The 16,554-nt window shown below is 42.1% G+C and overlaps 1 pseudogene across 1 annotated transcript; it reads left to right on the forward strand.

The window, feature by feature from the left end:
• Positions 1 to 2,324: 2,324 nt before the first annotated feature.
• LOC307070036 (heterogeneous nuclear ribonucleoproteins A2/B1-like) lies at positions 2,325 to 11,603 on the forward strand (annotated as a pseudogene). Its single transcript has 5 exons — positions 2,325 to 2,405; positions 4,266 to 4,391; positions 7,768 to 7,908; positions 9,272 to 9,480; positions 10,657 to 11,603. The product of its transcript is annotated as a heterogeneous nuclear ribonucleoproteins A2/B1-like (transcript).
• Positions 11,604 to 16,554: the final 4,951 nt, after the last annotated feature.

Raw genomic sequence — 16,554 nt, forward strand, 5'->3', positions numbered from 1 at the left:
GCATCACTAATCTTTTACTTTCTATCAATCATTCCCATCAGCACATAAACAGACTGTAAAACACCCATAAAAACACAAACCTTTCTCAGATCCCATACCTTCCCCCAAGATACTGCACCATTTCTCTTCTTTCTTGAACTGTTCATCGTGTCCAGTTCTCACTGTACATTCACTCTAGAACCCACTCCTCTCAGGCTTTGTCTTTCCAGTTCACCAGAACTATTCTTTTAAAATTACTGATGACCTCTGTGTTGCCAAATCCAGCGATCAGTCCTTGGTCCCCACCTTCAACTACCTGGCAGCATTTTTATACAAAGAATTGTTCCTTCCTTGAAATACTTCACTTGGCTTCTGGGACACCTCACTCTCTTTGTTTTTCTTTACCTCCCTCTCTGTTCCTATTTGTCTCCTTCAGAGCTCCCCTTCTCTTTGTCACGTCCAAATGATGGAGCGCCCCAGGGCTTAGGACTATTTCTCATCTCCATATACGAGATTTTTCTGATTTTCTCAACCAAGAGTATTATAATGCTTTATATATTGAAGACTCCTAAATTAGCCTCTCCAGTCTCAGCTTCTCCCCTGAGCTGTAGGCTTGTAAATCCGACTTTCTACCCTTTAGATGCCTAATAGGCATTTCAAACAGAACTCTTGTTTTTTTCTGTTCACATCTGCTGCTTTCTTAGTCTTTTCATCTCTGTGACACGATCACAACTAGTTATCTACGCCAAAAATCTAGAGGTTATCTTTGATTCCTCTTTTCCTCATACCACACATCAATCTATCATCTTTTTTTTTCAGTTTCAATCTGTTCTTAAAATTTTTTAAATTTTGTATACAATTTTTAAAGGTTACTTTCCCTTTACAATGATTACAAAATGTTGGCTCTATTCCCCGTGTCGTACAAAATATCCTTGAGCCTGTCTTACTTCCAGGGGTTTGTGCCTCCCACTCTCCCACCCCTACACTCCTCTCTCCTCTTCCCTCTCCCACTAGTTTGGTCTCTGTATCTGTGAGTCTGCTTCTTTTTTGTAATATTCACTAGTTTGTTGTATTTTTTAGATTCCACATATAAGTGATATCATACAGTATTTGTCTTTCTCTGTCTGACTTATTTCACTTAGCATGATGCCCTCCAAGTCCAAACATGTTGCTGCAAATGGCAAAATCAATCTATCATCTTTCAAATATAACCCAGATTCAGTCATTTCTCAGCACATTCACTGCTATCACCCTGGTCCAAGACACCACCATCTCTCTTTTTGATTCCTACCAACCTCTTAACTCGTCTTCCTTGCTCTTCCTTGTGTCTCCCTTCAGTCAGTTCTCTAGGACAGCAGTGGGAGTGAAAACTGCTTACAATCTTCCAGTAATATCCAATTTTTTAAATAAAATAAAACTTCCCTGCAGTGGCTCACAAGGCCTACGTGACCTGGCCCTGACTGCCCCCTCCGGGCATCTCCTGCTCTGCCTTTCTCCATCAGCTCCAGCCCTGCCACTCTTCTCACTGCTCTTTGAACACTGCAGACTTGCTCTTGCTTTAGGGTCTTCGTGCTTGCTCCTTACTTGTTCCATTCAGCACTCACGGCTGAGTGGGGAATGTCAGGCAGCTGCAAACAATAAAAGTCTGCAGTGCATTCATACTCAGTTGGTGACACGTCCAATATGATGATCTTTTAAAATTGCCTCACATGCATAAAATCATGGAGTATTTTCTCATGTCATCAACCCAAGCCAGTTGCTGATAATCTGACACCAGTTCCTCACATTTCCTCCAGTGTGCTTCCTCCAGAGCCCCACGTTGCTTTCTAGCTTCATTCAGCTCTTTGCTTAAATAGCATGTTTTAAGAGAGACCCTCCTTGATAATCATTTCCTAAATAATCTTCAGTACCTTCCTCTAGTCTCTTATTCTGCTTTGTTATGTTATATATTTCTTTGTCTATGGACTATTTTCTTCCATGCTGAAATGTAAAAAGTTCTCATGATTGTGAGAAATGTGTCTGTCATGCGAGAATCAGTCTATTCACTGATATATCTCAACTGAGTAATGCTTAGCAGATTGTTCAATAGATATTTGTTGAATGACTATATGCATGAATTACTTTTGACACTGGCATAGGAACATTGTTGTATCCTTTTGTGGATTGTAAATTTTATGATTTAAAAATATTCTTCGTTCCAATTAATGTGCCTTATCTGATTTCCATATTATGCTGCCTGTTTTCTTTTCTTTACAGTAGACCACTCTGTCTTCATGCCTCTTTTTATTTATTAACTTTTATGCATAGCGCTATCTCCTGTTTCATTGCTGATTTGCCGAATTCAGATCGAATTGTTCCATGGGAACAGTGGTTTAGCAGTGGCTAAGCTACACAGAGACATCAACAGCTGCAATTCTTTAGATCAGGTATTTTTCTTGAAGTTAGCCTCTTGAATAAGAGTCTTCTTCTGGAGCCTGGCCAGCTGTAGAGTAAAGGAAAAGGCTGTAATCTGTGGGCCCCCCTCATCTGCTTTTGTCAAGTTCAAATATTATTTGTGTACGAGGAGCCAGGATGGGCAGAGATGGGAGCCTTATGTCAAGTTGCTAGCAGATGAGCATATGGCAGCCCTAAAGGGTTGATCTGAGTAGAACGTTCTTCACTAAAGCTCATTTTGAATGGATCCTGGTACTGAATGACAGTACAAGGTAGAATCGTGGGGGTAACTCACCCATTCATTATGAGTCATATTATAGTTGAACTCCTCTCTTAAAATCATTTTCACAGCAGTTTTTCTAAGCTGGGACCAAGACTGTCATTTCTCCCTCATTGTAATCCTTGATATTGCTGTCCAAGGACCATCTGCACTCACGGCTGAATGGGGAATGTCAGGCAGCTGCAAACAATAAAAGTCTGCAGTGCATTCATACTCAGTTGGTGACATGTCCAATATGATGATCTTTCAAAATTGCCTCACATGCATAAAATCATGGAGTATTTTCTCATGTCATCAACCCCAAGCCAGTTGCTGATAATCTAAAACCAGTTCCTCACTTTTCTAGACAAATGTGTCACTCACCTTAATATCTTTCTTGACAAAGACAAACTGAGCACCAAATAATCACTTGTCAGATTAATAAAGCAATAAAAGAAATAAAAATCAGAAGAGGCCAACTGGGGGAGTTATTTTATCCCATTTAAATCTTATGATAAACTTATTACCTTGAAGAAGCTCAAGTGTAATACATCAGCATGGAAAGGTCCACGTTTGGCCATCAGATCCAATAATGAGAGCAGATTCTGAGACGTAGTTACTCATAGCATTCAGTTAATGAGGAAGGCCATGTAAACTCAAGCCTACTACACACTGAAGCTTGTTTAACTGACTTCTGCAAAACCAGTTCAATTTTTTTGAATTTTTATATTTTAGGGAACTTGCTGATTGGGTTAGTAATTCTCTTGTATATCAGGAATAAAAATAAATAAATAACAAAACCCCTCAGATTACATGAAAGACCTGGGGAGGATTTCCTGCCCCTGCTTTGATAGGTAGGTTCTCTTCCTCACCAATTTGTCAACTTTTTTGAGCACTTCCTAAATTTTCACTCACTTGTTTATCCACTTATTCATTCATTATTTGCTGGGTAACTTCTATGTGTTAAGAACTGTTCTAAGATCTGAGGATAGGTCAGCAAACAAAATAGACACATTCTTGCACTATGGAGTGTTCATTTTATTAAGGGTTACCAATATTTTAAAAATAAGCAAATAGACATATAAAATAATGTCAGTTTGTGAAAACTGCTACAGGGAAAAATAAAACTAAGAACTCAGTGGGTAACTGACCTCATGATTAAAGAGAGACAAACTTTTGCTCTTCAGCTGTGTGATTACCAGTGTGACATTCCACTTAAAAGGTATTCCAGCTATCATGTTGATAAACTGAAAGCCTTGCTTTCTTTTTTCTTCAGGGTAATGGTTCTATGAGAGATTACCCAGCATGGCATCATTGGAATTTCTTGGAGGCCCTTATTTAAAATACAGATCCCTGGGTCCCACCCAAGGTTCATCAAACCTTAATCTTGAGGGATCAGGCCTGAGCTTGTGTGCCTTTGAGCAGGCACCCTGGATAACTGGATGTGCTGCCAGGATGGGAATCACCGAAGCTACATAAGATATAAAGAGGGCATTAGGCACAGTCATTCTCTTTATTATCAGCACATGGAGAAATCTGTTAGGAGCAAGCATAAGATAGATTGTAGCTTTTATTGACCTTTCCTCATCTTTAGTCTCTGCAGGAAGGAAAAAGTGAGAACCAGTTTCATGACCTCAGTATGGAGCCTAAGTTACCGAGGCTCCTGCAGTACTTCAGTATTACTCTGAGGTCAAATCAGGCAGGTGTTTTGATGGATCAGGTAGCAGTTTATAGTTGGGCATGACTGTGATGTGGTTTGTTCTTCTAACTCTCTGCACTGGATACACAATGATTCGTCTCTTAGATGAGCTGTATGTGAACCCATGAAATAGAGAATAAAAGGTGATCACCCATATATGTGACATGGCTTTATTGTCACAACTGTAGTGCCTTAGTAGACAAGAAATGGACCAAAATTTCAAAAAGGACAGGAGATAATAATTTTTGACTGATGTTCCTCAATTTTTAGTAGGACTTTGGACAGTAATCCAGCATATAGCAAGTAACTTTGTTAATTACCTAGTGTATTATTTGTAATCAGTAAACCTCAGAGGACACATCAGGAAGTTATGTTGCTTGAGGTTAAAGATGAGCTGGGGGTTTAATGATGGTGGGTATGTTCTGTGGTGGTGTTTTACAAACCTACCTTCATATTGCTAAGTCACCCGAGGAGCTTAAAAAAGTCTGCCCCACCTCCACATGTTCTGAACTGGTCTGAGGTGGAGCCTAGGCATTTAATTTTTTTTTAAAAAAGCTTCCTGAGTGATTCCAGTGTGTGGCTCAAGTAGAGGATTACTGTCTGTGGCTTACACATGCCTTGACCTTCGAGTATATTCACACAGGAGCAGACCCCATGTGTTCTTATCTGTCCCATCTCTTTGCCCAATTTTCACATTTAACCAGAAACAAAAGCACACATTAGCCACACCTAAGTACTTGTTAGGGAATGGACCCTTGAACTCACGACCAGTCAGTACCCATCAGAAGCTGACCTAGAAAAACATTACTAAAAATCATTCAGTAAAACCTCATTGGGTTTCAGATAAGAAAAAAAAAAAAACCCACAAGTATTACTATAAAACTAATAACCACTAGTACCTAGTTTTTAACCACTAGCAGAAGAACTTATTATACACTCTCTTGTCTTTTTTATTCGATTCTATGTATTAACTTGCACTATTAAAATTTTTTGACATATAAAAATCCCCTATCAATGTACTCAGATGACAAGCTTTTAAAAGCAGGGACTATATCTTTTATGATTACTTTTATCTTTTGTATTCCCTCAGAATACAGATGGTGCCAGGAATCTAGTAGGTGTCTGATAAATATTTTTAAAAGAATGAATAAATCAGTGAATGAACAATTGATCCTTGTATCTCAGGTGACAATATTAATTGTATCTCCATAGAATTGTAAATATCTTAGGAAAGTTAAGTTAAAATTCTTAGGAAAGTTAAGTTAAAATTCTTAAGTTTTGTGCTTAAGAATTTTAAGTACAAAAATAAAAGAAAGTACCATAAGCTGTATTAAAAAGCAAAATAAATCCTGCTAATGACATCCTTCCCTAGGTGGGTTTAGGCCTTCATTTTCTTTCTGCTGAGTATTCTGTATTCCGTACTTTTAGCAAGTCCATAGCTAAGTGAGAACCTGTATGCATGCTTAGCAGGCGTGATGGATGGCAATTATCAGTTTCTTTCTATATTGGTGGCTGAAACTTTCGGTTCTCAGCACTTCCCAGTTGCTGGTGATTGATGCGTTTGTTTACTACTTCTTCCTTTGGTCTGGAGGGAGATACTGAGTGGGGTTTCTGCCAGCATTCTGGAAGGTTGGCTAAGTCCCAGAGCCAAGAGCTCTGCAGCCCAAGCTGTGTTTACACCACAGAAGCCCTTGAGCTTTTTTGGATTTTAATCACTTTCCGAACAGATGCATTTCTGTTAGGATGGACAAGGTATTGAAACTTGCACTTGGCTCATTAAAACCTAAACTCTGCTTGGTTATAAAGCAGTGTTTATTTTTCCCTTCCAACAAAGAAATTAAGTGGAAAATATTGTTTCTTTGAATCTGATTGCTATTTCCACTGTTGTATTTCTGACCAAAATTAAAGAGACTACTGAACTGTAATCTCAAATTATTAGTAACCCCTTTTTGGTTGAACAAGAGAGTTAAATGGAAACAAATATGTAAGATACCAGCAAACTCCCTGTGCACAGTAAGCGTATATAAATTAGCATGCTGTTCACTGTGAGAAAGGAAAATGTGTGTGTGCGTGTGCATGAATAATTATGCTTTACACACACAAACAACATGTTTTTACTTTTCATTATCTGACAAGGTCCATAGTGTGTTACTTAGTTGCAAACACTGGCTTTCACACAAAAATAGGAGTTACTTTTACTTTCATAGAACTGTCGTATGAAAAAGGAGGGTGGGAAGTCAAGCCAAAATCAATAAAACAATGTTTTGTACTTTCTTACTGTCAGAAAACATCGTATATGCAGTCTGATAATCGACTCGTATTGCTTTGTATACGTGGCAGCCTCTCTCTCTTTTATTTCTCCTGTTTTGTTTACTGCCTTCTCTGAAAAGCCCATGGAAACCAGATCTGGTATTTTTATTGTGTTGAAACGATTCTGGTAAAAACAGGTTCTAAATAAACACGACAGGTGTCAAGAAAAGCAGCTGGATCTGGTTTAGAGGTCTAAGAGATGGGAAAACATTAAACTGGAAATGGAGAGAAAGAACCCTTGATTGTCTGATACAGACACCATTGTGGTTGTGGGGTTTTGACCATTTCCAAGAGCTTCTAGCCACCAGCCTTCATCAAATTGTGACATTGAGTTGGAAGTGAAAAATGACAAGAGAATTAAACTGAAGAGAGACATCCCTTAGAGGACGGGAAGAGGGAAGATGAGGCTATATCTAGCTGACTCAAAATTTTGGTTAGAAAAATACAGTGCTTTTCTGAATGGCTTTTTGCTGAATAAATATTCTTTATAATAAAATTGTCTGTGCTAGAATAAGTAACAAATAGAAATTTCCTAAGTTGTATAAATCAATGTTGCTATGTTTCCTACCCTTGTAACTTCTGATTCTTCAGGCCATATGAGTCAGGAGATAAACCTTGAATATTGGCAACAATAACAGATTATTTCTCTAGCTCAGGTCCTTGCAGAATCTCCCTGCATCTCAGTGTTTCTGGAAACATCCAAGGTATGCTTTGTCTAAGTTCACCAAGACACCTCTTTTTAGCTTTAACACTTCTTCCTTTTTTGCTCTTTCTCTTAATTTCCTGCGGTTCCTTCAGTTCTTAAGTCTTGTGAGAGTGCCTTTCAATTGCTGCCACCATTTACAGTGTGTGTGTGGGTCAATATACTGGGACTTTTTTCGTTGCAAGTGACAGAAACCCAGTTTAGTTTTACCTTGATTGGCTGATGAAATCCAGTGGCAGGATGGCAGCCGTCTCAGGAGCAAGGGGAGCCTCCCTCTAGCTTTTCACAGTTTTGCCTTTGCTTTATTCTTATCTTCAGGGTAGCTTTCTATTCTTCTCCACGTCACATGCTTATAGTTTCTAATCTTTGTATTTTGTAATCCAGGCACCCCAAAGAGTCTGCCAACTCTCGCAGTTCTGGAATTATCAAACGAGGGCCTTGCTGGCTCAGTGTGGGTCGGGGGCTGTCCTCTGGATCGATCAACTGTGGCCGTGGCGGCATAACGTGATAATGGGCTCAGCATGGGTCAGGGCCCCACTCGTGGGTCATCACTGGTGGTCAGGGAGCGAGCTGTCGTGGTAACGTGGCTGCCGAGCAACATGTGGTCAGAAGTCACGTCTGCCTTCCTCACTGCCAAATCCAGGGCACTTAGCATAGACCTCCTTACTGGTAGGTATTTTAAAAATTGCAGAATGGGGCTACCCTGGTGGCGCAGTGGTTGAGAGTCCGCCTGCTGATGCAGGTGACATGGGTTCATGCCCCGGTCCGGGAAGATCCCACATGCCGCAGAGTGGCTGGGCCCGTGAGCCATGGCCGCTGAGCCTGCGTGTCCGGAGCCTGTGCTCCGCAACGGGAGAGGCCACAGCAGTGAGAGGCCCGCGTACCGCAAAAAAAAAAAAAAAATTTCAGAATGAATGGATTATGTGTGTGCACACGTGCGTGCATGCATGTGCAGGGTGTGCGCGTGTAGCATGGGGTGGTGGGGAGTAGGGAAAAGAAAGGGTTTCCCTGACAGGAGATCAGCCCAGATGGCAGAGTAGAGAAACCCTGAGCTCATTCCTCTTACAAGCACACCAAAATCATAACTATCAGCAGAACAACCATGGACAAAAAGGCTGAAACCTGCCAGAAAAGATCTTCTACAACAAAAGACCTAAGGAAGGAATCACAACCAGGGGGGTAGGAGGGGCAGAGTTGCTCTACAGTCAAGTCCCATGTCCCTGGGGGCAGAGGGGAGGTGGGCTGGGGGGCTGGGGAGGCTGACCCACAAACTGGAGAATAATTACACAGGAGAGTAATTATTGAGAGTACTCAGAGGCCCACGTCGGGCTCCCCAGCCCAAGGGTCCTGCACCAGGAGATGAGCCCACAGAGAATTTGGTTTTGAAGGCCAGTAGGGCTTACTTTCAAGGAGTCCTGGGCTTAGAAATAGAAACTCACACTTAAAGGGCACACACAAAATCTCACATGCTCCAGGACCCAGGGCAAAAGCAGTAATCTGATAGGAGTCTGGCCCAGACCTCCCTGCTGGTCTTGGAGAGTCTCCTGGAGAAGCAGGGGGCAGCTGCAGCTCACGCTGGGGCCATAGACACTGGTGGCAGCCATTCCTGGGAGCTCCTTCCACAGTGTGGACACTGGCAGGTGGCAGAGTGGGGACCTCCCTCTAGTTCATTAGCGCCAACATCTGGCCCCATCCACCAATGCTGGGACGCCTCAGGCCAAGTGCTGGGATGCAGGCCCGCCCATCACCAGAGAGGCTGCCTAGAGACCTCGTAAGCCCACAGCCGTTTCTAGACACAGCACCACCCACCAGAGGGCCAGGACCCAGCTCCACCCACCAGTGGGCAGGCATCACCCCCAGATTCCCCTACTGCCCGCCTTGCCCTCAGGAAGCTGGCTCTAGTCCCTGGACCAGCCTCACCCACCAGGGGGCAGACACCGGACCCAAGAACACCACAATCCTGCAGCCTGCGGACCCTGCCCTAGGACCAGCTGGGCCTTGGCCCTGCCCGCTAGCAGGTCAACACAAGCTTCGAGACACCTGGGACCCCATATCCAACTGTGTCTGGAGCCAGCCTTCACAACCCATCCGGCCTCAGTGATCTGACACCAGCTCTGAGATAGGCCAGTACTAACCACAGGACCTGGCTCCACCCACCAGTGGGCAGGAAATAACCCCGGAGTCTTCTGGACCCTGGCTCCGCCCACTAGTGATCCCCCTTAAGCCCCAGGATGCACTGGGGTTCTGCAGTCAGCCCCTTGGTGAACTGGTCCTGCCAACTAGTGGCCAGCAGCCTCCGCAGAAGGCAGGGCCTGGTGACCCATAGGGCTAAGGGCCAGTGACACCAGACCACCCACAGTAGTCAGCCCTCATAGGGGGCACCCCTAGAGCATGTAAGTCCGGTAGTGAGGGGGGAGTGCACTGCTGGAATTGACAGGAAGTCTCTTACAAAAGGCTGCTTCTCCAAGGTTGAGAAATGTAACCAACCTACCAGATACATAAAAATAAAAACAGCAACTTAGGCAAAATGAGGCAGCAGAGGAATATGTTCCAGACAAAGGTACAAGATAAAACCCCAGAAGAAGAACTAAGTGAAGTGGAGATAGGCCACCTACCCGAGTTCGGGGTAGTGATGGTAAAGATGATCAAAAACTCGGGAGAAGAATGGATGCAAAGAAAGGGTTTCCTATGCACTCCTATCACTGTCATTTCCCACTGATGCCTGGAGCGACCACACTGAACCAAACTGAAGGTATTCCATTCTTCCAATGTCAGGCTGCTTTCTAACACTGAAGGATCTTGCAGTAGTCTCTTCTGTGCTCTGTGCTTCAATGAGGTAAAGAGAGTTCCTTTCCTATGGCTGATGCTGTGGTCTCTGCGCTGGGGCTACTCTTCCATGTTAGTCACTGGCACCTGGAGAATACTGGTGTGTGACAGGTGGTTGTGCTGTTATTCACGTGGACCACATGGCATCATCTGTTTAAAAGAGGAGAAGCAGCTTTTCCCAGCAAGCTACAGGCTGTCTGCATCTCAGGAGAAAACTGAAAGGTGCTCAAGAATTATCCAAGCGCGCTTGGTCCTGCGTGGAGGTGCTCCTAGAAGGTGTTGTTGCTGGAACATTGGAGGTTCGTTCTTACCTCAGATACGGGGTGGGTCAGGTTCCAGGTTTGTGATCTTCCCCTGAGATCTCCCTCATCTCCCTCATCTTCAAGAAAATGGCTGAAGCAATGGACTCCAAGATGGAACAAGTTTCAAAACTGTTACTTTCTGGAGGAAGAAGAAGGAACAAGAAGAATTCCATAAACTCTTTATTGGTGGCTTGAGCTCTGAAACCACAGAAGAAAATCTGAAGAACTACTACCAGCAATGGGGAAAACTTACAGGCTGTGTGGTCATAAGGGATCCTGCCAGCAAAAGATCAAGAGGATTCGGTTTTGTAACTTTCTCATCCATGGCTGAGGTGGAGGCTGCCACACCTCATTCCACTGATAGGAAACGGTTGCCCCCAAATGTGCTGTCCCAAGGGAGAATTCTGGACAGCGGGGCGCTTTCCTAACTGTGAAGAAACTGTTTGTTGGTGGCATTGAAGAAGCTACTGAGGAGCATCATCTTAGAGGTTACTTTGAGAAATATGGAAAAATCGATGTCATTGAAATAATTCCTCATAGGGAGTCTAGAAAGAAAAGAGGCTTTGGGTTTGTCACTTTTGATGGCCGTGATCCGGTGGATAAGCTTGTGCTGCAGAAATACCATACCATCAATGGTCATCATGCAGAAGTCAGAAGGGCCTTGTCTTGACCTCAAATGCAGGAAATCCACAGTTCTAGAGGTGGAAGAGGAGGCAACGTCGGTTCTGGAGATTCTCCTGGTGGTGGTGGAAATGTTGGAGCAGGACCAGGACGAGGAAGGAAACTTGGAGGACGATCTGATAGATTCAGGAGTGGCCAGTGGACTTGGTCATGGCTCTAGTAGGTGTGGAGGAGGATCTGGATCTGGCAACCAGGGTGGGAGCCCCGGGAGTGGTATGGCATCTATGGAGGAGGAAAGCGTGCAAGTGGAAATGACAATGATTTTCGGAAATCGTAACCAGCAACCTTCTAACTAAGCTTAGCGAAAAGTGGAAATGTCGGTAGCCGGCACGAGACTTATACGGTGGAGGAAACTATGGTCCAGGTGTCAGTGGAGGAAGTGGGGGTTATGAAGGGACCAGCCGATACTGAGTTTCTTTCTGTTGGCCATGGGCAAGTAGGAGAGGATGTATGAATAGGAGAGCATGAGAGCCCAGAGGTAACAGAACATCTTCAGGTCGTGGAAACTCTCAGTCATACAGAAACATGCAGAGCAGAAGACATCAGAGCAGAGGCAGAGAGCCATTTGTGAATGGATTGAATTATTTAAGAACATTACCTTACTATGGAGGAAAGATTGTGAAAAAAGAATGCTTTTGAGACAGTTTCTTAGCTTTCTAACTGTTTCTTTCTAGTGGTCTTTGTAAGAGTGTAGAAACATACCTTCTTTGATAATGTTAAAATGTGTAAGTGCCGGGTGACATGTAACACCTTTTTCAAGATTTTTCTCGCAAAGTTTTGAAAAGCTGTTGTCCAGGATCATGGTGTAATGAGACATAATGTTACATGTATTCCTTTTAAAAACTGAAGTGCCGGTGTAGACTTCAGAAGCTGTTGTACATTTATGATCTAATAAAGACTTCTAAAGGAAAAAAATAAATAAATAAAAGGAGAGAAGCTTCCCCTGATCCCAGGTCAAAGGCCCTACAGCAGAGCTGCCCTGTGCTCTTAGAGGTTTTGTTTTTGTTTTTGTTTTTGTTTTGGAGGTTTTATATATTTCAGCATCACCTGAAGCTCCTTCTCCCCAGGACTCCAATCATGAGTTCATTGCTAGAGGGCAGGCAGTCTCAGACCCCAATATCACGTTCTGCTGCTAATAATTCCTTTTCCTTCCGAGATTATGGCATCCAGACTGGGTCAAGTTTGTGTTCCAGAACAACTCTTCCTTTAGGATGAGTTATTTCCATTTGTTCCTGTGTGCTTCATGCAAATCCTGCTGTGGTGTGTCCTCTAGACATGCCTGGAAATGTCTGAATCTTAAAATACACATAGTTTAGCCTTGGACTGCCCCATTGTGGATGTCTGGTTGAACAGGGCTAGCCAGAATGGCCACAGCACGCAACTTCCATTCAAACACCCTACACAAGTGGGGGAACAGGACTGCCCTCGGGTATAATTGTGAATGCTGGGGAAATTCTTTATAGGCTCCACCTTTCCCTTCTTGTATCCACTTATTTCCCCTCTGGATGGTGCCACATTATAATATAAATTGTCTGTTGATGGTTCCAGTTAGTGGAAAGAGAGACATTGGTTAATGTTGGCAGAGGCTGGGTAGGACCGAAATCAGTCCCAGGGACATCCCGAGTTCAGGCTTTTAAAAGGTGAGGTTTCAGTATGAGTGATGATCCCTGTCCCTTTTTCTCTCCAACGATTCCTTGGGTCCTTGGATAGAATGAATCAGGAGGCACCCAAACAGAGTCCAAGGAAGGGTTGTTTCCAGGAGCTTCAAGGATGGAGGAGTAAGGGGTCATTGTCACCTGCTTCTTTGAGACCTGGAGTTCAACCCAGAGCCGCTCCGTCTCTGCCACCACCAGCTACTGTCCTGACAGATGCCCTTTCCTTCTTCCCTGACCTAAATGCAAGTCAATCTTATCTCTTAACCTCAATAACTCTTATTCCAAAGGCATATTTTTTCAGACTTATTGCAATTACTTTTTAAAAATTTGAAACTAATACCAACACAATAAGAAAAAACTTGAAAAACAGAGAAAAGATTAAAAAAAAGATGTTCACCATCCTAATGAAAAAAATGTTCATTTTGTGTATATAATAATTCCTTTCTGAAACTGATTATTTTCTATTCTGCTTATTAAATATTTTACCAATTTATTAATTATTAACAAATGTCTGGTAAAGGATTACTGTCCTTAATAAATAAAATTCTTGTGCAGAGTAATTAAAAACTAAAGATAAATGCTCAAAAAAAAATAATTCCTTTCTGTTTTTCCCCTAAGCATAGTTTAAAAAAATGTCAACAAATATAAAATAAATTTCATTTCATTTTAGTCTTGCTTGTTTTACTTATTCTTGTGTATGCTTTTTTTTTTTTTTTTTTGCGGTATGCGGGCCTCTCACTGTTGGGGCCTCTCCTGTTGCAGAGCACAGGCTCCGGACGCGCAGGCTCAGCAGCCATGGCTCACGGGCCTAGCTGCTCCGCGGCATGTGGGATCTTCCCAGACCAGGGCATGAACCCACGTCCCCTGCATCAGCAGGCGGACTCTCAACCACCGCGCCACCAGGGAAGCCCGTGTATGCTTTTTATACATCTTGGCATGGTCTTCATGACCAGTTGGTATGTTTTTAACATAAATTAAATTAGTATTTAATTATGTTTGCACCCCATGATCCAGAATGCTTCTTTTATTTTAACTTCTGGTAATAAAGCTTCTAACAATGGAATCTGTTTTTAGAAAAATCCTCTTTAATAATAGATGTAATGCCACAGTCAGTTTGGAGCTTAGAGCTCCCATGATAACTGAATTGGGTCATAAGACTGAACAGTTTTGCTGTTTGAAATAGCCCCAAACACCCATCCATCACAAAGTTCAGTTGGCTAGTTATGTAACCTAATGTAAGGGAAAGGGAGAGGGAACATTTTTGTTGTATTTCATTTAAGATGGCTTTAACACTTTATAAACTAAATGAGAGAGAATCTGCTGCTAAATGAGAGAGAATCTGCTGCTAAATGAGAGAGAATCTGCTGCTCAGAAGCTGCTGAGGCTTCTTTTCATCTCTCACTCTATTTTTTTCTATGTTTCTCCCCCAAATCTCAAAACATTTTGATAATTTCCCTTTCATTGATCGTCTGGGTAGAAAGGACAGCATCTCACAATCTCAGCTTACAGAAAGTAAATCACAGAATTAGGCCACTTTCCAGAGGTTTCAAGTTATCTCCCAATCCTAGTTCCCCAAACAAATAAAACCCCTAGAACAATTCCCTACTGTCTCAATTATCTGACTATTTCAGGTGCACATGGATTATTTTGGCCTGGATTGTTTTGCAGTTGCACTATTGGTGCACATCTATGTACCTAAGAGAGGGAAGTATACGTATCACTGCAAAGGTCTGAAATGATTACTTTAGAAATATATTCTGGCCTGCAGTAAAAGACTGGTTTTCCAAGTTGTCTGTTTTGAAAGAATGCCAGAAAACACCACTGAATAATTATTGTGGCTTAATTCTGGAGCTCTGCTTGCTGCAGCTTTAGGTGTGACATGCATTAGCTCTGCAGTGGAGAAGGCCATCCTCCAAAGCTGGGGAGGGCCTGAGAGTGAACTGCGGGAATTTGCTGAGTCCTTTGGGATCAATCATCTCTGGGTGGCCAGTGTCCCCAGAGATCAAGGGACAGGCTGTGGAGGGAAGCTCTTTGCTTCCTTTCTTTTTCAATATGGATACAACTTCCAGTATATTAGATTGCAAGTTATTATATTGGATTTGTATCCATAAATAATTTTAAGGAGAATTTATGTGAAGCAAATTAATTTGAGAGACCCGCTGTTTTGGCTTGTGAGTTTGATTCCTCCTTTTTCTTTAGTTTACCTCCCAAATTTACTTCTATTTCTAATTTTGTATGGTAGAGGATGTTGAGGTGACATGACATGTTTTGAAGGGTCTTGTGTAGGGTGTTTGAATGGAAGTTGCGTGCTGTGGCCATTCTGGCTAGCCCTGTTCAACCAGACATCCACAATGGGGCAGTCCAAGGCTAAATTATGTGTATTTTAAGATTCAGACATTTCCAGGCATGTCTAGAGGACACACCACAGCAGGATTTGCATGAAGCACACAGGAACAAATGGAAATAACTCATCCTAAAGGAAGAGTTGTTCTGGAACACAAACTTGACCCAGTCTGGATGCCATAATCTCGGAAGGAAAAGGAATTATTAGCAGCAGAACGTGATATTGGGGTCTGAGACTGCCTGCCCTCTAGCAATGAACTCATGATGTGAGTCCTGGGGAGAAGGACCGAAAGAGCCTCTTGGCGTGGGAGGAACTCCATCAGGGATCAGTGAGGGGAGTGTGCAAATTTCAGACGTGGCCACTTTATGTATCTGGAGTGAATAGTTTATTTTGTGAATATTTTATATTTAAATATCTGAATATTTGGTGACACCTAGGTCAGGAGTTTCAAACTTTTTGGTCTCAGGGCTACTTTACTCTTTTAAAAATTATTTAGATTTTTAAAGAGTTGTTGCTTACATGGCTTATATCTATCAGTATTACCATTTAGAAATCAAAGCTGAGAAACTGGATTCATTTAAGATTCTAAAATAATAAACCAGTTACGTGTAATGTAAATAACGTTTTTACTGAAATTATTCATCTTTTTTAAAATAAAAAAATCAGTGAGAGGAATGGCATTGTTTCACATTTTTGAAATTTCTTGTACTTAGTACGTGACAGTTGGGTTTTCATATCCCCTTCTCAATTCAATCTATTGCAATATGTTCCTTTGGTTGAAGTATGTATGGATAAGTAGTTTGGGAAGGCTGTTTTAACAGCCTTAAAAAGGTCATTATGAGTAAACTTTTTTGATATTACACCACAACTAGGCAAGTGGTAATTCTTAAAGATTAGTTGCAATGTGGAATCTGAAGCCGTATCAGTGAACTTTCTGTGTGCTATTGCATTTGAATCCTTTTGTCTATCTTGCAATGTGACAATGTTTTAACCATGTTTGGTTTTATAACATCATGCATGGGTTAGTTGGAAAATATTGGTTCACTGAGCTATGCATATTTTCCAAATGTTAACGTATTTTATTATTCAATATGATGAAATCACATTCATTAAAATCACCACAAATCCCATAGAAAAGCCTTCCAGTAATTTGAAACTGTCAACCTCAGTGCTGGGTGTGAGTTTTCAAACTGCTAATTTTTGTTGAAAGCTTAAAATCAATCACTGGCAACAGACACAATTAGTTGTTTTCCTTAAAGTAAGAGGCTTACATTGTTCATTTTTGAGAAAGTATCTGCCAACACCCAAGTCTGAATAATCACAGTCAGGATTGTTAGTTGGTCTTTCAAGTAAAAAAATTTCC

This window comes from Hyperoodon ampullatus (assembly GCF_949752795.1).
Source record: "Hyperoodon ampullatus genome assembly, contig: scaffold_795, whole genome shotgun sequence".
In the NCBI taxonomy this organism is placed as follows: domain Eukaryota; kingdom Metazoa; phylum Chordata; class Mammalia; order Artiodactyla; family Ziphiidae; genus Hyperoodon; species Hyperoodon ampullatus.